Source organism: Meriones unguiculatus, chromosome 5 (assembly GCF_030254825.1).
Source record: "Meriones unguiculatus strain TT.TT164.6M chromosome 5, Bangor_MerUng_6.1, whole genome shotgun sequence".
NCBI lineage: Eukaryota > Metazoa > Chordata > Mammalia > Rodentia > Muridae > Meriones > Meriones unguiculatus.
In genome coordinates, this window is record NC_083353.1 from 24,967,479 (window position 1) to 24,992,479 (window position 25,001).

A 25,001-nucleotide genomic window follows, 5' to 3' on the forward strand; every position below is an offset into this window, starting at 1 on the left:
CAAGGATACCATGAAAAGATGAAACCTAAGAATAATAGGAATAGGTAAAAAAAAAAATTCCAGTTTCCAAAGTGCAGAAAATATTCTCAGTAATATCATAGTTGAAAATTTCCCCAACCTTAAGAAAGAGATGCCCTTTAAAATACAAGATGCTTACAGAACACAAAATAGATTAGACCGGAAAAGGAATTCCTCCTGTCACATAATAATCAAATCACTAAATCTACAGAACAAAGAAACATATCAAGAGTGGCAAGGTAAGAAGGACAACTAACACATAAAGACAGACCAATCACAACCACACCAGAATTCTCAACAGAAATTACGAGATCCAGAAAGGCCTGGGCGGATATCATGAAAAAGCTAAGAGACCACAGATACCTACCCAGACTACTATGCCCAGCAAAATTTTAAATCAACACAGATGGAAAAACAAAATATTCCATGACATAAATAAATTTAAACAATATATACACAACAACCCAGCCCTACAGCTGAAAAGGAAAAGGAAAACCCAATCAAACAAAATCAACAAGAACAAAGGAAATAGAGGAGAAAAAAATACCTTCACAATAAAACAAACAAAAAAAAACCACGCAAACAAACAAACAAACAAAAACCAGGCACACAAACACACAAGCCCCACCAATTCCACAATAAAAGGAACTAGACATCATTGGTCACTAATATCTAACAACACCAATGGACTTGATTCTCCAATAAAAAAAAACAAAGAATAACAGGATGGTTGTGGAAACAGGAAACAACACTCTGCTGCATTCAGGAAACACAACTTTACAGCAAAAAAGGATGCTCCCTCAGAATAAAGGGAAGGAAAAGTGTTTCTTTAAGCAAGCAGATACAAGAAGCATGCTGAATTAGCCATCCTAATATCTAACAAAATAGACTTTCAACCAAAATTAACCAAAAGAGAGGGGGAGGAACACTTCACTCTCACTATAGGAAAAAAATCCATGAGGAGGATATCACAATAATGAACATTTATGTCCAAACACAAGCTCTTCTGCATTTATAAAATAAACATTATTAAAGCTTAAATCACACATCCATCCCAAGACCTTAATGATAGGAGGCTTCAATATTCAACTCTCACCAAGGGACAGAAGTCAGAAGCTAAGTTATCAAGTCAGAAGCTAAACAGAGAAATGATGTCACTTAAGAGATCCTAAATCAAATGGACCACATAGATGTCTACAGAACGTTTCACCCAAACTCAAAGAAGTATCTCTTTTTCTCAGCACCTCAGGGAACCTTCTCCAAAACTGACCATATAGTAAGGCACAAAGCAAGCCTCAAAAAAAGATACAGAAGAAAAGTTAAAATACTCCCTTGTATCATATGAGACCACCATGTTATACCTCAACAATAATAGAAATAGCAAAAAGCCTACACATGCATAGAAACTGAGCAACTTTATATTCAACAGCAGCTGGGACAGGGAAGAAAGTTAAGGACTTCCTAGAATTCAACAAAAATGAAGACACAACTTACCCAAACTTATGGGACACAATCAAAGCAGTGCTGAGGAAAGTTCATAGCACTACGTTTCTTCGTAGAAAAATACTAGATTTCACATACAAGCAACTTATTGGCACATCTGAAAGCACTAGGGAAAAAAGCAGACATAACCAGGAGGAGTAGACAGCTGGAAATTATCAAACTAAGAAATCAATAAATTAGAAACAAAACAATTCAAAGAAACCAAGAGCTGTTTCTTTGAGAAAATCAACAAGACAGACAAACCCTTTGCAAAACTAACTAAAGGGAGGAGAGATACTATCCAAATCAACAAAATCAGAAATGAAATGGAGGTCATAACAACAGACACTGAGGAAATCCAAAGATTCATTATGTCCTACTTTAAAAGCCTATATGCCACAAAATTCGAAAATCTAAGTGAAATGGAAAATTTTCTTGGTAGCTTCCATTTAAAAAGCTGAATCAAGATCCAAAAACTAAATTAAATAGTCCACTTCCCCTATAGAAAAAGAAGAGGTCATCAAAAGTCTCACATCAACATAAAGCCCAGGGCCAGATGGTTTCACTGCAGGATTATACCAGACATTCAAAGAAGACCTAGTTCCAATACTCTTCGAACTATTTCACAAAACACAAACAGAAGGAACATTACCAAATTTATTCTATGAGGACACAATCAACTTGATACCTAAACAACACAAAGACCCAACAAAGAAAGAGAATTTCAGACCAATCTCTCATACGAACACTGACACAAAAATATTCAATAAAATACTCGCTAACCGAATCCAAGAACACATCAAAGATATCATCCCCTATGAACAAGGAGGCATCATTCCAGGCATGTAAGGGTCGTTCAACATAAGGAAATACATCAATCTACCAAACAAACAAACAAAAAAAAAACATAATCATCTCCTTAGATGCTGAAAAAGGCATTTGACAAAATCTCACACCTGTTTATGTTTGAAATCTTGAGAAATCATGGACACAAGGCACATACCTAAACATAGAAAAGGCAATGCACAGCAAGCCTATAGCCAACATCAAATTAAATGGAGAATAACTTAAGTCAATTCCACTGAAATCAGGAGCAAGGCAATGCTGCCCACCCTCTCCATATTTCTTTGATACTGTACCAGAAGTCCTAGCAATAGCAATAAGACAACTAAAAGAGATAAAGGTACAAAATAGAAAGGAAGAAGTCAAAGTATCACTATTTGCAGATAATATGACACTATACATGAGTGACCCCAAAAATTCTACCAGGGAACTCCTACAGCTGATAAAAAACTTTAGTAAAGTGGCTGGGTACAAAATTAACTCAAAATATCAGGAGCCCTCCTGTATACAAAAGACAAATGGATTGAGAAAGAAATTAGGGAAACAACACCCTTCACAATAGCCACAAATAACATAAAACACCTCGTTGTAACTCTAACAAAGAAGGTGAAAGAACTGTTAAAAAAAAAAAACCTTCAAATCTTTGAAGAAAGAATTTGAAGAACATATCAGAAGATGGAAAGATCTACCATGCTCATTGATAAGACAGATTAGCAGAGTAAAAATAGCCATCCTACTAAAAGAAGTCTACAGGTTCAATGCAGTTTCATCAAAATACCAACATTATTCTTCACAGACTTTGAATGAAAAATTCTCAACTTTATATGGGGAAAAAGAAAAAAAAAAAACCAACTGGATAGCTAAAACCATCCTGAACGGATACCTTCTGAAGGCATCTTCATCACCGACCTCAAGTTGTATTTTTGAGCAACCATAATAAAAAATGGCATGGTGCTAAAATAGAAACAACAGACTGGAGAATCAATGCAATCAAATAGAAGACCCAGAAATAATTCCATACAACTGTGTACACCTGATTTTTGACAAAGAATCCAAAATCATACAATGGGAAAAAAGACAACACCTTCAACAAATAATGCTCTCCTAACTGGATATCTACATGTACAAAACTGAAAATAGATCCATATTTGTCACCCTGCACAAAGTAAGCTCCAAGTGGATCAAAGACCAAAACATAAAACTAGACACACTAAAACTGTTAGAAGAAAAATTTGTGAAGATCCTGGAACTCATTGGTACAGGAGGCAACTTCCTGAATAGAATGCCAACAGCACAGGCTCTAAGATAAACATTCAATAAATGGGATCTCATGAAATGGAAAAGCTACTGTTAAGCAAAGGACAGCCCTCACACTGGGAAAATATCTTCACCAACCCTATATCTGACAGAAGGCTAACATCTAGAATATATAAACAACTCAAGAAATTAAACACCAACAAATCAAATAATCAAAATAAAAATGAGGTACAGAACTAAACAGAGAATTCTCAAAGAAGGAATATCGAATGACAGAGAAGCACTTAGTACAATGCTCAACATCCTTAGTCATCAAGAAAATGCAGATCCAAACGGCTCTGAAATTCCATCTCATAGCCATCATAATGGCTAAAATAAAAAACTTAAGCTACAACATATGCTGGAGAGGATGTGGAAAAAGGGTAACCCCCCCTCAATTGATTTAGGGAATATAAACTTGTACAACCACCTTGAAAATCAATCTGGAGCTTTCTCAAAAAAATTGGAATAGTGCCAGCTATACTACATGTGGGTATATACCCAAAAGATGCTCAACCATACAAGGTCATTTGCTCAACTATGTTCATGACCTCTTTACTCATTATAGCCATAACCTGTCCCTCAACTGAAGAATGCTACATTTACACAGTGGGACATTACTCAGTTATTAAAAACAAGGACACAATGAAATTTGCAGGCAAATGGTGGGAACTAGAAAAGATCATCTTGAGTGAGGTAACCCAGATACCGAAAGACACAGGTGGTGTATATTCACTCATACATATATATTAGCCACATAGTATAGGATAAACATACTAAAATCTGTACACCTAAAGCAGCCAAGCAAGAAGGAGGACCCTTCTTGAGTCCTCAAGATGCTCAATCCTCATTCAGAAAGGCAAACAAGATAGACATTGGAAGAGGGTGAAAACAAGGAACAAGACAGGAGCCTTCCACAAAGGGCCTCTGAAAGACTGGACTGTAAGACCTGGGGTCTCACAGCTCAGGAGTTCAAGATCACTCCCTTCCCAGAAACTCCCACAGACCACAACTCAATGGAAAAGCAAGAGGTTTAAATTAACCATTGTGCAATGGGGTCACCCCTGCCTGTCAGCAAAGAGTGGCACCAGGCGACAAAGGCCTTAGGTTTTTTAAAAGAAAAAGTGTGGGAAATTTGAAGTTGCAGTTTTGGCAATTTAGGATTGGATGAGGAAGCTATAAATTAAGATAATTGGTTAGTCTTAGGTGCTCAAGCTTGGCCAAGTGTGGATGCAGTTGCAATTGAAGGTGGGTTTGGTTAGCCCATCCTTGAAGATCAGGGTTGTGGGCTTTTGGCTGGAGGTCAGAAGCTACTCAGAAGAAAGATTGAGGTCATCTGGTTTGGTTGCTAAGAAACACTATCTCAAAAACAAGGGTCTGGTCATTCTTTTTGCTGAGTGAAGGTCATTGATTGTTGCTTTTTGTTGTTGTTGTTGTTTGTTTGTTTGTTTTTTGCTTAACCTAGACCTAAAACTCAAAACTATAGGCTTTAAAAGACATATAGGTTACAAAGTTAGTTTGACCCTTTCAGTACCAAGCAGGATATTAAAGTGAATGCTGAGACACATAGCCAAACTTGGGCAGAGTGCAGGGAATCTTATGAATAAGAGGGAGATAGAAAGACATGGAGGAGACAGGAGCCTTACACAGAGTCCAACAAAACAACAAAAACCTGGGCCCAGTGGGGGACTGTAGAGATTGATGCATCAACCAAAGGCTATGCATAGGGAGGACCTAGAACCCCTGTCGTAGCCCATAGTTAGTAGCCCATAGTTAGCTCAGTCTCCAAGCGAGTACCCTTACTTGGATAAGTAGAGAAGACAAAGTCTCTGTCATGAACTAGGTTGCCTGTTCCCTGAGCGCTTTTCCCTGCTTGGAAGACCTAGCTAGCCCACTGAGGAAGAGGATCCAGGCAGTCATGATGGGACCTAATATTCTAGGGTCAGACAGTAAAGGAGAAGGACTTCCCCTATCTGTGGACTAGGGAAGAGGGATAGCGAAGGAAGAGGGAGAGAGGGTAGGACCATAAGCAGAAGAGGGAAGGGGCTACATCTGGGATGTAAATAAATTGTAAATAATAATAGTAAGGATAAAAATATAAACAAGACATATCCACCTGTGCTTATTTCTGCATTTGGATCTGGAAGCATTTAGCTTACACTTAGGACACTGCATTACTAAAACTCCTTCTAGGCCTATATTTTCACCTCCACTAGATGTCAGCATTTTATAATTTTCTGGAAAAGGCTTAAAATTTACTTGTATTAATTACATTTGTTCTTTTTGTTTTGTGACAAAGAAAGAAAGGAAGGAAATATGAAAGAAACAGAAAGAAAGAGGGAAAAAAACAGAAAAAGAAAAAAAAAATACCTAACATAGGAAAAATAGAGGGTTAACAATAACTTTTCCTTCCACCTTCCGGATGGTGAGTGCTCTCTGTCACGAACAATTCCACATTTGGCTAAGGCTGAGGATCTGGCTTGCTTCCATGTATGTGGACCTATCTGCATTGCACACGTGGCACACCTGGGTTGGCTACCTAGAGGCTATTTAAGCTGTGGGCTGGCTTTCCCCAGGGTCAGATGATTGTTCAAGGTTCCTGAATAAACTGCATTGAAAAAAAAAAGAATAAAAAAAAACAATACCTTTTGAGGATTGTTTTGTTATTGTATAGGAATGGTTACACTATGGGAATGGAATTTTTAAACTTGATCTGTAAGCGAATACTTTTTCCATCTGCTGGGTTGAGGTTAGGGAAAAATAGCACCAAGAATCTGTGATCTGCCTGGATTGGTTCAGATGCTCTGGTAATTGTTTAGGTGTGCATAGCAATTAAACTAGTCCTGATGACTACTCTCACACCCAGCAGAGCTCTTCCATCTAACATCTCTATGCTCCCCATAAATTAATCTCTCCATCTCCATCTCTCTCTCTCTCTCTCTCTCTCTCTCTCTCTCTCTCTCTTTCTCTCCCATTCTTTCTCTCATATCTTTTGTGAGTTATGGAGTATGTGACGCTGAGTTTGAAGGTGTCCATTGATGAGTGTTTTAGCTTCCAGGATCAGACAAGATAAGGCACATTCTGGGTGGTATGAACATGGACTTGATGAGTGTTTTTTTTTAAGTGTTTCTCAGCCATGTGTTTTTTTTTTTCAATGCAGTTTATTCAGGAACCTTGAACAATCCTCGGACCCTGGGGATTGATGAGTGTTTTAAACTTCTCTTTATGACTCAGGTTTTGCCATTAAGCAGGAAATCATATGATGTTTACAATAATTCTGTAACTCATAAAAAAATAAGTAATTAATTTTCTGTAGCCTGTTTTCAGCCATTATTTCAATTATTACTTGCTATAGGAACAGAAATGTCATCCTATATGTTCTACATATATATACAGTCTGTGCTGTGTATATATATAACTGTGCATGTTTAGTATGTTCATGTATCAACTAGAAGATTGAAGTCCTTTTCTTCCAATATCACTTTTCTTACTTTTTGGTTGTGATTACAATAATAAACTCAAAACAGTTCTTCTAAAAACTGTGTAATGAACCACCAAAGTATATTACAACATTTTATAATCAATACTTGATCATTTAAAGGTGCTTAAAATCCATACAGGATAATCAGGTAACATTAAATCATTCTGAAAAGAAATCTTCACTGTCACCTGTAATATAGGAAAAAAAATCAAATCTTATGTACTTTTTATAAATTTACGGAAATTCTTAGAAAAAAAAAATGTGTCTATAGAAATAGTTGAAACTGTATGGCCATGGTAATTTAGAGAATATTAGCATTCATCTTCAGTAAAGCATTAAAGGCCAGACAAGAGCTCAGATGCATCCTTCTGCATTCGGATAGTTTCTTTCTTGCTGATGAAGAACACAGGTCTCTGTCATTCATGCACAAATGATAAAATTCCATGAATTTCTATTTGCAGACAGTCCAAAGCTTAAAATGTATATGCAATGGACAACTCATTCAACTTTCATATTGTGTTGTGATTTTGAGGAAATGTCTATTTCTTTACCTGAATGTTTACTTCAGTTACATCAAATGTGCTGTAAGAGAATTACACATTTACATTCTCAGTTTACAAATAAAGCCCTAAAAGGAAAATTTATGTCCTATTAACTTGTCTTCATTCCTTCATGTCTGCCCACCTCCCTTTGTCTGTCTCTGTTCCTCTCTCTCCCTCATCTCTCTCTCACACACACTATTTGGAGGTATTTTGTTGTTCTTCATTTACTTTAATATTTATCCTCTATTACATTTACTTGTTTAATCTTTACTTATGTTGTCCACGGTCTGCATGATGCATGCTGAACTACCATTACATTTTAGTGTGTCAATTTTCATTGTATCTATCAAGCTATGTATTTATTTGTTTATTAATCTATATGTAAATATACATACAATGATATATCATCTGTCAATAAGTACAAGTACCAATTAAATAACTATGCATATTACTGTCTATTAATTTTGTGCAAATATATATCAACAGGTTTGAAGACAAAGTACAGAAAAGAAAACAATAGTGTTCAAACACACTCACACCAGGCATCTATGATAGGCATCCTCAGTGAAAGGGGTTTTCCTAAATGGGATTGGATATCATAACTTGCAAGCCTGCTTCACCACCTTGCTGGCTGATGCTCACCAACTCTTTCTTCCCACTGTTTGCACATAGCTAGGAGCCCATCCACAAAGAAGCAAAACCTCAAGCCCATCTATGGCTTTTCACTGCTTTTCTGATATTGGGACATTGGCTCCTTGCTGTAGCTTATCCATGACATTTTAAGTCCCCCCATTCTTTTCCTCTCTCTTTCTCCTTTTGTAACTGTCAGTGTTTCACTATTATTTTATTTCTTCCATATCATTCACCTCTTCACTGTCTGTCTGAGGACCCTCCCAACTTCCTTTATAAATTAAGGCATATTCCTCTGTTTTTCTCATCAGGTTTCCTCACCTGATCACTGTGGCCACGAAACACAGGGCATCCCAAAAGTGTGGTTTGTCATAGGTCTGGTCTCTTTTGGCCTCATTTTTTTTCTGCATCAATTCCCCCACCTCTTTTAAAAAACAGACATATTCACACATTTTATTTTATGGTTTTTGGTTTTACCTTTAATTTTATTACAAATATCGAGAAGATGAACTTATTGAAACGTTATTCGAAACGGAATAGATGTTTGCATGCCAAAATTTGATCACATTTTGATGTGTTACTCCCCTATGCCTCTTTAATTACATGAATCCATAGGTTACTCTGTTAAATTATATGAACGCATGTTCATCATCATTCAAAAATATTGGAACGATATGTACAAATACAATGCAAATATCTCTGAATGGTTATCAAATTAAAATTTATCATTCTAAACATAATCATGTTTAAAGACTGTGAATACAAAGAGAAAAATAAAAACATTAGTGTTCAAACACACACATCTGGCTATTATCCTAAGCAGTCCTCCCCCAGGCACTTGTGTACCTTGGCATGTGCAAAGCCCTAAGGGATGGAAAACTAACTCTGGGAAAAAGATCTGTCCAAGGACTACAGAGCTGGAAATGGGAAGTGAGGTCAATGATTGGTTTGGCACAGCCCTCCAGAAGAGGGGGTGAGAATTCCAGGAAATCCATCCTTACTTTACAATTCACGCAGGTGTGCATCAGGACGTGGCATGGGTGGGCTTATCTGCCAGTGAGTCCGTCGGGGAGGTGAAGGCCAAGGTGTGAGATGTTGGTGCTGGTCTTCCTTCCTGAAGCCTAGACCTTGAGCCTTCGCCAGAGTCCTTGGGTAATGGGAGTCTGGTGGGCCAATGGAAGACGGAGTGCTTGATCTGGGAAGATGGCTGCAGCCCAGGCTCTCACGGGTGGGTGGAACCTGCAAAAAAGTATGGAGATCAGGCAGAGAGGCCTCCAAAGAGTGTCTCCAGAGCTCCAAGTGGGATGCCAGGTGCAAGCTCTGGAAAGCCTGACTTTGTTTGTGAGGGACAAGTGGGTGTGTACAGTCCCGGGGAGTCTCAAGGCATGCCTGAGCAGACAGTGTCCTTCTGGGGTTCATCTGCAAGAGAACTGGGTGCAATTATCCCGGAGAGCCTTGGCCATGAGGGGGGCAGTTCTCTTTTTAGCCTGGGTCGAGGTACAGAGAGCTCGCTGGATTGGGCCGTGGCCAGAGGCCTCCAGGAGGAGGTGCGTTTCGGAGGAGGGCCCCCGCACCGGGGGTCCGGGCTCCTCTGGCTCGCCTCGGCTCCTGGTCTGGGTGAAGAAGGTGGCCATCTGGGTTTGTCGGCGTCCGGATGCGGGCTGTGAGGGCTTGCAGCCTCAGCTCTTGGTCTGCCTCCTCCATCTGCCACTGTGTCTTGGTCACAGTCTGGCTGTGGGTCTCAGGCTCGTCCCCTGCTTGCCCATGTTCAGCTCCTTGGGCTGCTTGGGCTGTGTTGGCTTTAAAGGCATCCTTGGCTTGGGAGATTCCCTGGAGAGCAGATTGTTCGGCTGCATCAGCTGCATGGGCTGCAGTGGCTTCCGTGGCTTGGCACTGAGCATCCCACGTGCCCTTAGGATCTTTTGCAAGGAGGAGACCTCCTGGCGATTCCTGCTGGTGAACGGGACTCCTGGGACCTGAGTAGACCAGTGTCTTGGAATCCAACTTGACAGGCCACAGCTGCACTTCCCCGTCATTTTGACCCTAAGAGGGACCCGGGACACCCAGGGGGTAGCAGCCTTGGTCAGAGTTGAGGCAAGCCCCCAAAGAGTCAGCGTGACCATCCTCCTGGGCCAGAGGAGGGCCTCTGTCTTCACCTTTGGATCCTCTTGGCTGCTGGTCCCAGACTTCCATGGCCTGTGTCACTTGCCTCTGTCCTCTGGCATGTGCTTTGCCTCTTGATCGGGCTGGGTCTTCACCTGCTCAGCTTCAAGGCCTCTGTATGCTTGTCTTGGGCTTCGCTGGACGTGGATACTCGGTGCTCTTCTGCCAGAGATGTTCTTCCTTGCTCTGTCTTCATGCTCAGCACCAAGGCAGAGTCAGGGGAGTCCTGGTCTGAGCCAGACCAGGACAACAGCAGGGAACTCTCCCACAATCTGGCCTCCAGGTTCCTGGGTAGGGCACTAGGAGCTGCTGTTTCCTCAAGACTTTGATGGTCTGCCTGAAGCCTATCTCTGCCAGACGTTCAGACAGGATGGGTACGGAGGCGAGTTTCTTCAGGGCCTTGTAGAGCTTGCGTGGCTCTGTGTCCTTGCACAGGTGATCACACAGCTAATGCAGGGCTCCCTGGGAACAGCCAGCCTCCATCCTGAGGACAGGACTGGGCCCCACCTAGCAAACAGCATGTCAGTCTGATCTTGTCCTCTTCTTCTGGCGGTGGCTACCTGTGTCTCTGCAGCAGATTCTGGGATAGGCTGCTGGCAGTCTTCCAGCCTGCAACCTCACTTTGCCTCACTGCAGAGGGGCTCATCCCTCCCCTAGATATATATAGAGTTGCTGGACCACGCCTTGGGATCAAATCTGCCCAGTCAGCAGCTGAGGCTCCTGGATCTGAGTCAGCCCCTTCTGACTTCTGCTTCCCTGGGCCATGCCCCGTCCACAGCTCAGGAACCCTGTTCTCTGACCCCAGAGCCCACACTGGAGGACTCAAGGGGATTCACAGCCCTGCTTGGCTTTTAAGCAAGCTCTGCCAAATGGGGGCTTCGGTAAAGTCTTTGCTGGCTCTCTCGGTATAGCCGGTTCCCCAGTGGGGGACACCAGCTTCGGGTGCCTGCCAGACACTGCTCATGCTCACACAACAGCAGGGGGAAGGGAAAATAAAAGCTTAGTAACTGCTCTGAGCCCTGATTTTAGTCAGTGCATTGTGGGGGGAGTTTTGAGGGGACAGATTTCTTTCACCCTAGTGAGTGGAGCCTCCTTGGGTCAAGTGGATTTCTGCTTGGTGCCTGGATGTCCTGTCTTGCACACCTATCACACCACCTTTCTGCCCTGGCTCCTTCAGCCCAGGAGCTAGGCATTCACAGGTGTTCACACTGGTGCAGTTCCCAAAAGCCCGCCCAGAGCTTTTCATTTCCATTCTGATCCTGGGCAACTGGGTCTTGGTTTTCTGGGTTGCAAATGGATCCCTTTTTTTCTCTGGTTTATTTCCCACTACTCCCCCCCACACTCACACATAAACACACTTGCACACACATGCATACTCACACAGAGTCTATCAGTTCTCTATGTCCATGCCCATGAATGACTCTCTCTTTCCAATCATATGTATATACACACAGATGATTATTCATGAACAGCTTGTTATACAGAGGAGAGAAATGAACACAATATTCATTAGTGCTGAAACGAACACACCTGGCACTTATCCTAAGTAGTCCTACCCCAGGAATTTCTGTACCTTAGCATGGACGAAGCCCTAAGGGATATAAAACTAACTCTGAAAAGATGATCTGTCCAAGCAGAGGAGAGCTGGAAATGGGAAGTGACGTCAATGATTGGTTCGGCACAACCCTCCAGAAGAGGGGTGAGAATTCCAGTAAATCCATCCTTCCTTTCCAGTTCAGACAGGTGTGCATCAGGAAGTAGCATGCATGGGCGGGTCTGCCAGTGAGTCCCTCAGGAAGGTGAAGGACATTTTGTGAGTTTTTGGTGCTGGTCTTTCTTCCTGAAGCCTAGACCTTGAGCCTTCGCCAGAGTCCTTGAGTAGTGGGAATCTGGTGGGCCAATGGAAGACACAGTGCTTGATCTGGGAAGATGGCTGGAGGAACGCGCCTAAAGCGTGTGGAGATCAGGCAGAGAGGCCTGCAGAGAGTGTCTCCAGAATGTTTGCCCATCAGGTAGTAGTGGGATCCCAAGTTAAATGCTGGAAAGCCATGCCTCCTCCATAGCTCATGAAGCCTGTTCTTGGAACCCAGAGCCCACTCTAGCTGACTCCATGGGGTTCACAGCCCTTCCTTGCCTCCAAATGTGCTCAGGTCAACTGTGTTTTTCTGCATGGTCTTTTTGGTTACCCTGCTCACCACTGTGGTTCTCCAGCTTTGAGGTCATTAGAGGACCTTGTCTCTTCTTAGCCTGGATGATGGTTCTGTAGCCTTCCCAATAGTCAGGCAAGGATCCCTCTGGCATGTGCTGTGGGTAGAGGCTTCATGGAGGAAGTGCTTGTCAGAAAAGTCAACACCTCTCACCTGAGGTTCAGTCTCCTTTTCTGCATTGGTCTTTTTGCCTGGATTTGGAAAGTGACCAACTTGATTTGTCTGCATCCTTGCAGCTTCTTGGCTTGTGTGCTCTGTATGCAGGCTCTCAGGGTTTTCAGCCTCAGCTCTTGTGACTCCTTCATTTTCAAGTGTGTCTTGCTCTTAATCTGGCTCTGGGATAGCTTCCCAAGCTGGGACTTCTCTTCTGAGTGCCCAGGTTCAGGCTTCTCAGCCATATATATATATATATATATATATATATATATATATATATATGTGATATACATTCATATATTTATATGTATATATAAATGTACCTTGATATATACATATATATTCTCAACCATATATATATATGTGATATACATTCATATATTTAAATGTATATATAAGTGTACCCATATATATATATATATACATATATATATATATATATATATATATATATATATATATATATCACAGGTTACTTGCACCTGTGTGATGCCTGCTGTGATATATATATATATATATATATATATATGTATATATATATATAATATTCTGTTTAAATTATCATAAATTATACATATATATATCCCTCTGTATGATGGCCACTGTATATGTGATCTCTGTTTGATATTCAATGTAGTCTTCCCTATCTAATGGAGACAATGTATGACCATGATTTGATTTACACTATGAGATGGACTTGTCATGATATTCAACTTTGTGCTGTTCACTCTAATTTAATCCATGTGACGTTTGGGTGAGAACTCTGTTTAATTATCATTTTGTGAGGGCTACAATGTAATGGCCACTGTGAAATGGTCATAATTAATGGCTACTGTGTTGTGTTCACTGTGTGATGGTTACTCTGTGATGGTTACTGTGTTATGGCCACTTTTTGAGGGCCTCTGATTGACAGTAATGTGTTTTTTGACACTGTTGATGGTCACTGTATGCTGGCCACTTAATCATGGCCTGTGTGTGTTGGTCACTGAATTATAAATTCTGTGGGATCCCACTATGTGATGGTCAATGTTTGATAGCCACTGTGATGGTCACCCTGTGATGGCCATTATCTGATGCTCACTGTTTGATATCCCACTATGTCATTTATATGGTTTGATGGTCACTGTGTAAATTTGACCTTGTGTTGGACAATGTGTGATTGACATTGAGTTTTGTTCACTGTGCAAAGATCAGTGCTTCATCACCAATACATGATTTTCACTACCATGGCCTGTGACTGACGGTTGTTTTGTAATGGCCATTCTGTGCTGGCTAATAATTGATGGTTAGCTGTATGATTTAATTGCATAATGGTCACTCTGTAATCACTGATATGTGATGAACATTTTGATTGATACTGTTTTATTGTCACTGTGTAATATTCATTATATGATGGCCACTGTGTGATAGTGATTATGCCATAAACATGGTGATGCCCAGAGTGTTAAAGACGACATGTGATGGACACCGAGTGTTGGCCAATGTTAATGTACATGGTGATGGCCAACTCTCTGATGGTCACAGTGTGAGACACACTGTGTGAAGGCCATGATGTGATGGTCACTGTGTTGGTCAACATATGCTTATCATTTTATACTCTCCACATTTTCATTATCATTGCAATATGAAAGTAGATTGATAGCTGTTGTTTTCTGGCTACAGCATAATGGTCACTCTGTAATGGCATCTCTGTGGTCATATCTGGGTGATGGATACTGTAAAATCCACTATGTTGTGACCAGCATGTGATGGCCACAAATGATGCCCAATTTGTGATAGTCATTGTGATGAACAGCTGTGAGTAATTCACTGAGTGATCATCATTTTGTGATGGACATAGTGTGATGGTCACTGTGTGATGGCCACCTTGGAGTGGAAAGTATGTAATGTTCTCTTTTTATCATCACTATGCGATGGCTTCCATATGGAGGTCACTAGTAATCAACATAATGTGTTGACCAAAGTTTTATATCCTCTGTGTGATGGTTGAGGATCATAACCCCTATAGGATGCCCAATGTGCTATAGACACAATGAGATAGCCAATTCTCTGATGGTCACTCTGCAATGGCCACACTGTGAACACTGTCTGATCCCCAGTATTCGATGTTTGCTTTTTGACTGTCACTCTTTAATTGAAATATATGGTGAACACTAAGTGAGCATCACGATTTGATAGCCACTCTAATGGACTCTCTTCTATGGATACAATGGGAAGTCCAGTGACTGATGGCCATTGTGTGATGTTCACTGTTTAAGGGCCAACTCTGTGATTTATTCTCCATGATGGGCATTGTTTGATGCTCTCTGTGTGATAGCCTTAATGATGCTCAATTTATTAAAGGTCCTATGTTAATGTCCAGCTGTGTAATGATCATACTGAGGGACACTATGTGATCGGAATTATGTGATGGCCACTCTGTGATTGCTAATACATGATGGCTAATTTTGATGACTAAAAATATGATGGTCACAGTTTGATGGTCACTATGTGCTGCCCCACTTTAGGTGATGTCTGCAGATGTCCTGCTCCAGCATTGTTGTCTAACCATGGACATTTGTGTGCAGTTTGTGAGAATGAATACACTAACCACCAGTTCTCATTCAAGCAAGGGGCCTGTTACAGCTTCAGCCATCATTATTTATACAAGATATAAAGCATTGAATCAGTCCTTAAACCATATACACACAATCAACAAAACCAAACTTAGCAGGTTGTCATCATATATTACAACATACTTCTTCATACAGAAGAAGGAAGAAGTCTGAAGTGAAGGATTTGGAAGGCATGGATGGAAGACAAGAAAGGGGGAAAGTGATGTACTATATTTTAATCAAAGATTATAAAAGTCAATTTAAATTTAGAAAGTTGGTCTAGAAATGTCTCAGCAGTTAACAGCCTGGGGTGCTGTCCAGAGGGCCCTGGTTTTATTTCCAGAACACATATGTGCTGTAAGATCATTTGCTGGAATCTTCCACCCTGCTCTTGCCTCTGTGGGTACTTCACAGAGACACATGCAGGCAAACACCCATATAACTAAAATAAAAATAAAGGGTAAAACACGAAGTAGAACGAATTTTCTACAGTGATGTCACACTCCTGACACAGCAGCCAGGGCTACTGAAAATGAACTCTGTCTGGTCTTGCATGGAAGCAGCTGTGACTTTCTTCTGAGCCAGCCTGCTCAGTGGCAAAAGCATCTTTGTTCTGAGGACACACTGGCTCATCACAGCCATGCATTGTTGAACAATGTCTATGGTGCTAATTAATAGGTGACTATTCCTAGATGATTTTTGTATTTGTGGTTTTGGTTCTTCCTATTTGTGAAAATTGTGACATTGATATCTCTACATTTCGATCATAAGTCATGGTTAAGAAATAGCACTGGCTCAAAAGCAATCTACTGTCTCAGTGTCATTGACTTGTAAGGAATCTGTCTGTCTCCATTTTCAATACAGAAGATATGACCCCCGTATTTGTAAATATATGGTTACATTTATTGTATGAGCTGAGTTGCTGCTTTTAAGTCCATTTTCTGGAGCCATCCTTGCGCCAAATCTTGACCTTGACTTGTTTTTGAGAACACCCTGATTCCCCCTCATTACCCTTTAATCACATAGCGATAAATTGGTGTTAATTTGAGATTTTACTGTATGACTTTACTGCCCCATTTTTTTCACTTTAGTAAACCTTTCTAAAAGTGAAATTTTTCACTTTTGTAACTATCTGTGATTTTACTCCTTAAAAGTGTCCCAGGAAATGAATCCATTGCTGCACTCTTAAACTGGAATTAGGAGCAGTCTTAGCCATCCTTTGGCTACAAACCAGTATAATCAAGCTTGCTTCAAATAATGTGCAAAATTGTGGTAGTGGCCTTATTCTTTCCTGAGGCGATTACTACTTGATCATCATTTAGATGTTAGAGTACGAGACGAAAATGGCAGAGAAATCTCTTTCTATCACCTTTATGCATGACTTTGAGTAAAATTTCCCCAAATACTAGCTTTTACATTGTGACCATGTTCAAATGTGGAACTGTTAACTTAGCATGTGTAGAAATAACTAGAACTCTACATGAAGGTACCCAGATTCTCAAAGTAAAATAGTTTTTCGTTTTTTAAATTAATTTTTATTTCAATTAATATGAGGTATAGTTTATTAACTTTTTATCTCAGCTATACAATGCTCCCCCCACTTTCTTTTCTTTCTTTTCTTTTTTTTGAGAAAAAGCATTTCTTTGAGAATGTCTCTATGCTTTTCTTGCTTATTTCAGGTAGGAAATGTCTCAGCTGTTCTGACTTGGCTCTTGTGATAGCTAAGCTTAGTAGTAAAACAGCCTACATCTGGAATTAACTCACACAGTTGGATATACCTGTGAGTGGTTTTAATTCTTTTAAATTTATATTCATTTTGCCTTCTTGTTGTAGACTCAAGCTAACTGATACACTGTTTTAAAGGCCTAGGTCCAATTCATTCATAATCCTTGATTGATGCTTCAGTCTCAGCAGGCACCTCTTGGCCTTAGTTAGTTGGCAGTGTTGGTCTTCTTGTGGAGTTCCTGTCCTTTCCAGGTCTTTTTCTCTTTCCTCCCTCTTTTCCACAAATGTCCCTATGCATCACCCAATGTTTGGTTTTGAGACTGCATGTGTTTTGAGGTGCTGCTGGTTAACACCTCTCAGAGGACAATGCTGTCAGGTTCCTGTCTGCAAGTTTAGCAGAGTATCATTCATAGTGTCATGGGTTGGCACTCTCTGGTAGGTTGGGTCTTTGGTTGGGCTAGGCATTGGTTGGGCATTCCCTCAGTCTCTGCTCTCTCTGCTTATCTTCTTTGCTGCACATATTATAGGCAGGGTAAATTTTTGTTCAACGTTTTTGTGAGTGGGTTGGTGTTCCCTTCACTCTGCTAGGAGACTAGTCTAGTTAGTGGGTGTCCTCTTTAGTCCCTATTGCCTCTGCCATTAGGAGTCTCTGCTTGTGTACCCCTCATATCCTCCCAGGTGCCTACCCTGACTTAGGTTTCCAGCTTGTCACAGACACATCCCATGCTCAGATTTTCTTTTCTCTACAGGCCTTCTTTACTCTCGCCTTTGCTCTTTCCAGGTCTGACCTCCTCCTCTTTTCACTGCGACCCCTCTGCCACCTTGTTCTTGTCTTTAGCCTATAACCTCTGTCGATTGCAAATAAATTCCTGAGTGGAATTTATGCATCCCTTCTTGAATCTTCTGTGCTACTTACTGTCTTTGGTTCAGTGCCTTACAGTATGCTTATCATGTACTCTATGGCTAAAATCCACCTGTAAGTGATTACATACCATGTATGTATTTCCAGATCTGACATATCTCACTGAGAATGATCTTTTCGAGTTCTATCCATTTCCCTGCAAATGTCATGGTTTCTTTTTTTTTTTTATAGCTGAGTTGTATTCCATTGTGTAAACTTACCAATTTCTTTATCCATTGTTTGGTGGAGGCACACCTGGGTTGTTTCCAGATTCTGGATATTACACATAAAGTTGCTGTGAACATAGTTGAGCAAGTATCCTTGTCTGGTGGATTGTCTTTCAGGTATATATCCAGGAGTGCTATAGATGGGTCTTGAGGTAAAGCTATTCCCAGTTTTCTGAGAAATTGCCAGATTGATTTCCAAAGTGGTTTTACAAGTTTACACTCCCACCAGCAATGGAGCAGTGTTCCCCTTTCTCCACACTCTTGCTAGTATGTGCTGTTGCTTGAGAATTTGATCTTAGCCATTCTGACAGGTGTGAGAGGGAATCTCAGGGTCATTTTGATTTGCATTTCCCTGTTGACCAAGAATGTTGAACATTTCTTTAAGTGCTTTTCAGCCATGAGAATCCTCTGTTGAGAACTTTCTGTTTAGTTCTGTACCCCATTTTTTAAATAGGTTATTTCTTTATTGGTGTTTGATTTCTTGAGTTTATTATGTATTTTGGATATTAACCCTTTGTAGGATGTAGGATTGGTGAAAATCCTTACCTAATCTACAGACTGTTGTTTCCTTTTATTGACAGTGTCCTTTGCCTCATAGAAGATTTCCAGTTTCAAGAAGTGCCAATTTTGAGTTATTGACCTTAGATTCTGTGCTGCTGATATTCTGATCAGGAAGTTGTCTCCTGTACCAATGAGTTCCAGGTGCTTCTCCACTTTCCCTTTTTATAGATTTATTGTATTTGGTGTTATATTGGGGTTTCCATCAACTTGAATTTGAGTTTTGTAGAGGGGCATAAATAAGAATCTATATTTGTTTTACCATACGAAGTTTAGAGTGTTCTTTCAAGGTCTATTAAAAATTGCGCTGGTATTTTGATGGGGATTGCATTGAATTTGTCAATTGCTTTTGATAAGATGGCCAATTTTACTATATTAATCCCACCAGTCTACAAGCATGTGATATCATTCTATCTTCTAATATCTTCTTCAGTTTCATACTTCGGACACCTAAAGTTCTTGTCAGACAGGCCTTTCATTTGCTTGGTTAGAGTTACACCAAGATAACTTATATTATTTGTTACTATTGTGAAGGGAGTAGTTTCCCTAATTTCTTTCTCCATCCATTTGTTGCTTTTCTATAGGATGGCTACTGGTTTTTTTATTTATTTTTTTTTTATCCAGCCACTGTTTATCAGTTTTCAGTGTTGTTTGGTAGAATTTTTGGTGTCCCTTGCATACACTATCATGTCATCTTCAAATAGTGATAGGAGAGCTCTACATGAATTTGTCAAGACTCCCCATGCTTTCTTTTTTGAGTCAAACTGTTGCTTTAGAAATGATTCCAGGCTTTCCTTGCCTGTTTCATGAAAGAACTAAGTCTCAGCCCTTCTGTCTTGGCTGTTGTAATGGCAAAGTTTGCTAATTCAACTGACTCCATCTGGAAATAACTAACACCTTCACACGTAGGTACACTTGTTAGGGTAGTGTATTGTTTTCTTTCTTTCTTTCTTTCTTTGGATTCAGAACCCAATGTCTAGTGTACTAATAAGGGGCCTTGAGGCAAGAAGTCTTGGATCAGGTCCAGTCTCTATCAGATACTGTCTTGCTTAACCCATAATGTTAAAATTAGATTGAATGACCACACCACACAGCAAAATACCCCTCACCTTGAGGTATTCACCCTTTAATTATGCAACACATCATCTCCTCAGGGACGCTGTTTTGATCCCATGCAGACCACCTCCTTTTGCAGGCAGAAAATAAAGCCTACTTTTTCAAGTTTATGTCTCTGATGTGGGTTTTCTAGGCTTCCTCCTAGAAACCAACACCTACTGAGTACAAGAAGGCAGAAGGGCCAGCTATTGGAGTTTGGGTGCTAGTGCTACTGAAATGCAAGTCTCTGCAGATCTAGGAAAATACTGTGCCTGGGCCTGAAACCAGTGTCAGGAAACACTGTGCTGTGTGCCTTTAGCAATCCTAAATTAAGTGCTCTTGTTTCAGCCCTCACTAGCCAATCAGAATGTGTAGGTGAACTGCCAGTCAGACAAGACGGCAGGATTTCCTGGACAACATCCTCCAAGGCTGGATTCTGTAGCTGAGTAAGTGCTTGTGATCCTGAGCTTCTGCCTGGAGCTGCAAGGGCTCTGAGTATGAGCTTGGAAACCTCAACATGGTAAGTGAGGGACCACCATGTGGGAAGGAGTGGGCTGATGAGCCTTGGGAGCTTCTGCGGTGGACCCTCCTAGTGGCTCCATGTGAAGTAGTGGCCCAATGTGGTCTGAGCAACTATCAGGACCCACACGTTGTACTCTGAATAATTTCATTCTGTGCATTGCCTCTGTGTGTTGGCAACAGGGCTGTGTGTAGACATATCCTAGTACTCCACATTACAATGCTTGTGGTGTGACACACATGGCGGTTAGGTAGGCAGCAGCTGCAGCAGCAGGTGCCGCTGGGACTTGCAGGGGCATGTCCTGCCTGGTGTTGGGTGCTAACATCCTAGCTGGTGTTCCCCTCCAATAAGCAGCTGGCCTAGCCCATGCAAACTGGAGAAGTTTGCAGTTGGCCACAGGAAGGAACACAGCAGGGGCGCCCAGCTTTCTGCTCTTGGCATCTGGGGCTCCTATGAGACCCACCTGTGAGAAGCTGTTGATTCCAAGCTCAGGTGATGGAGCATGGAGCTGAGGGCTGTGCAGTAGAGGCCCTAGCCAGGTGGTAGCCACAAGAACTTGAATTTGGCAGGACTGGGCAGGGGCGTTGATCCTCAATTGGCTGCAGCATTGGATCAGGCTGGCAAGCCATAGCCCTAGGAGGCTTCTTGTAACAGATACTTAAGTTTTGGTAACAGCAAGACCAAGAGCCAAGGCCCGACAACCCCAAGCAGAGGCACATGGGAGAGAAGCACAACTATCCTCCTCCCTAGGCCTTACAGCAGGGCTGATCCGCATCCTAGGCATCCTGAGGGTCCACTGGGGCCTGCTTCTCGGCATTGTCGGGATTTCTGCCCTAAGACAGCACAGTTGCAGCACGGGTATCCTATCTGTGCCTACCATGCTCAGATGAGGACCTGTACAATGGTGCTTGGCTCCTGACTGCACAAAATGTGCACCCTGTGCCATCTCAACTACTGCACTGGTGGCGTGGAGTCCTGTTAGGGGCAGCATGTCTTCACTACTGCTGCTGCTGCTGCTGCTGCAAGGATCAGGGCTGCAGACCATCCACATCAGCGTCCTAGGCCCTGTGCTTGTGCTCATCCCACAATGCTCAGCACCTCTACTCTAGCAGCAGCAAATGGAAGCCCACTACCCCAGAAGTGGTGCACTACATATCCTGGTAGTACTAGCTTATCAAAGTGGCCTGAGTTCAGGCCCGTGGGGTGGGGACTGAGAGGTGTGAGCTGTGTTGGCTATAACTGGAGCCCAGTGACCTGCTGTTAGCTGCAGGGGAGAGCTGAGTGGGCTAGAAAGACAAGATGACCATAGCTGATGACTACTCAGATCCCTTTGATGCCAAAAATGAGCTGAAGAGCTAATCAGGAAAGGGGCAAAGTACTGGCAACAGGGAGCCCTATGTAGCCCAAAGGATTCTGACAGAATTCAAGAGGTAAGAGAGTGTAAGGTCCCAACACAAAGGCATCCAGTTGTATGACTCCACTTGTGAGCCCAAAGGCCAGAGCATGGACTCTGACTCAGAGCACTGTGTGAGTTTTACCTGCAGATGAGCCAGCTACCCCATTATGATGATAGGATGGCTAATGAGTATCATCAGCCATGGGAAAGGAAGCAGGTCACCATCTCCACCCTGGCATCCCTGTTCAACAGCAATGAAAAGAGGAATTCATCCCCCTCACCCTCCAAGGACCTATGTTGTCATGTCTTTGCTCCTGGAGAAGGGGGTGAGATCCATTTGGACTTCATTTTGTGGAGGTAGAAATCTTTACTACTTAGCTGTGATGTGCAAGATTAGAATTGATGATGGAAAGGATTTACCAATGCTTAGGGATAGTCACACAAAGGGGAAATTACCTAAAGGAGGGTTGCTTCTACAACACTCCAAAATATGTGGTAGGCTAACCAGGCTTGTTAAAGATTAGGTCCTAGAAAATATGTTCATTCACTAAGACTGCCCCAACCATAGGAAAAGCAGACAACTGATTTACAACCCACCACTTGCAAATCCCCATGTTAAATGAGAAGGAGACTCAACAAGCTTCTCAAAGGGGCATTACAGGGTCACAACCAACATTAAGACCTGGTGTGCCCTAAAGGTCAAATTTTCTTCCTGAGAAAAGCATAGATCTGCCAGGTAGTCAAGAAGATCCCAGGTGACAACTATTTGAGAAAGACGAACACTGCTGTTCTTGATCAAGCTTGATCTTGAACTCGCTTGATCAAGCAAGGCTTTCCCTGAGTCCTTCATGTGTAGAAAAGAAACAGCTCTTTCTCACACTTAGGAACCTGCTTTTCAGATCCAGTAACACCCTGGGGCCTAGGCCTAGGGAACTATTTGAGGTACAGCGAAATTAACAGAGCTCCTTCCAAAACCAGGAATATGTTTGGGAGAGTTGGACATGCTCTGGTGCCAGGACATTTGGGGTGGGGTCACTTCTGTTACTGAGACCTCCAACTCTTCCCTCTACATGGGGCTGTTGTTTTCAATTCCAAGGCTGCAATGGGCTACATCAGGAATGTATTTGAAATACCCTGCGTGTTCCCCTTAAGCAGCACTCTTTAACTTCCTTGTGTGATTATGTCACTGTATGATTGTTTCTGCTGTCTTCATAGATGTCCACCATTTCCTTCAACTTTTACCTGGAAGTAGTGGACACGATGTTCTTTCTTTCTTCTTTCTTTCTTTCTTTCTTTCTTTCTTTCTTTCTTTCTTTCTTTCTTTCTTTCTTTTTTTCTTTCTTTCTTTCACTTTATTCATTTTTATGCCCCTTAAGCTCCCTCCACCCCACCACAATCCCTCCCTTCCTCCTCCCTCTGCACGGATGCCCCTCCCCAAGTCCATTGATAGGGGAGGTCTTCTTTTTCTTCCTTCTGATTCTAGTCAATTAGGTCTCATCAGGAGTGGCTGAATTGTCTTCTGCGGCATTGTGATGCTGGTTCCCCTTCAGGGGGGAGGGAATTAGAAAGCAGAAAATTCAGTTCATGTCAGAAACAGTCCCTGTTCCTATTACTATGGAACCAATTTGGACCCTGAACTGCCATGGAGTACATCTTTGCAGGGGTCTTAGGTTATCTCCATACATGGTCCTTGGTTGGAGTATCAGTCTCAGGAAAGACCCCTGTGCCTAGATTTTTTGATTGTGTTGGTCTCCTTGTGGAGTTCCTGTCCTCTCCATATTTTATTGTGTACCACTTCTTTTCCTAAGCTTACCTACACTCTGTCCAAAGGTTGGCCATAAGTCTCAACATCTGCTTTGATAGTCTGCAGGGCAGAGCCTTTCAGAGGTCCTCTGTGTCAGGCTCCTGACTTATTCCCTCTTTTCTCCTTCTACTGATGTCCATTCTCTTTGCCTTTCTGGATAGGGCTTGAGCAATTTATCAAGAGTCCTCCCTCTTGATTAGTTTCTTTAGATATACAGATTCTAGTAAGTTTATTCTATATTATATGTCTATATGAGTGAGTATATACCGTGTGTGTGTGTCTTACTGTTTGTTCAGGATGATCTTTTCCAGATCTCACCATTTACCTGAAAATTTCATGATTTCCTTCTTTTTTATTCCATAGTAATATTCCATTGTTTAGATGTACCACAATTTCTGTATCCATTCCTCCACTGAGGGGGATCTGGGATGTTTCCAGCTTCTGTCTATTACAAATAAAGCTGCTACAAACATGGTTGAGCAAATGTTCTTATTGTGTACTTGATCCTCTTTGTGTATATACTGAGGAGTATATACATGCCCCTTTCCATGTCCACTGATAGGGGGGACCTCCTCCACATTCATCCTATCCAGTTTTTGTTTTCAGGTATCTTCAGGACTGGCTGCAAAGACCTCCTCTATGGCCTAACAGGGCTGCTCCTCCTGAAAAGAACACCAACAGCACAGGCTCTAAGAGCAACAATCAATAAATGGGACCTCATGAAACTGGAAAGCTTCTTTAAAGCAAAAGACACTGTCATCAAAACAAAATGACTGCCTACAGTCATTTTATATAGCTGGATCTTGAGGAAGTACTATTCCTAGTTTTCTGAGGAAGTGCAAGATTGCTTTCCAGAGTGGTTGTACAATTTTACATTCCCAAGAGCAGTGGAGGAGGGTTCCCCTTTCTCCACAACCTCTGCAGCATGTGTTGTCATTTGAGTTTTTCCTCTTAATCATGTTGATGGGTGTAAGGTGAAGTGTTAGTGTCCTTTTGATTTGCCTTTCTCTGATAGCTAATGAGGTTGAGCATTTCATTAAGTTTTTCTCTGCCATTCGATAATCCTCACTTGAGAATTCTGTGTTTAGCTCTGTACTCCATTTTTTAATTGGATTACTTGATTTGTTCCTGTTCAACATCTTCTTCTTTTTTTAATTTCATTTTTTTCTTATCAGTTACATTTTATTAACTCTGTATCCCAGCTGTGTCCTGTTCCCTCATACCTTCCCAATCCCACCCTCCCTCTCTCATCTCCACCATGCCCCTTTCCATGTCCACTGATAGGGGGACCTCCTCCACATTCATCCTATCCAGTTTTTTTTTCAGGTATCTTCAGGACTGGCTGCAAAGACCTCCTCTATGG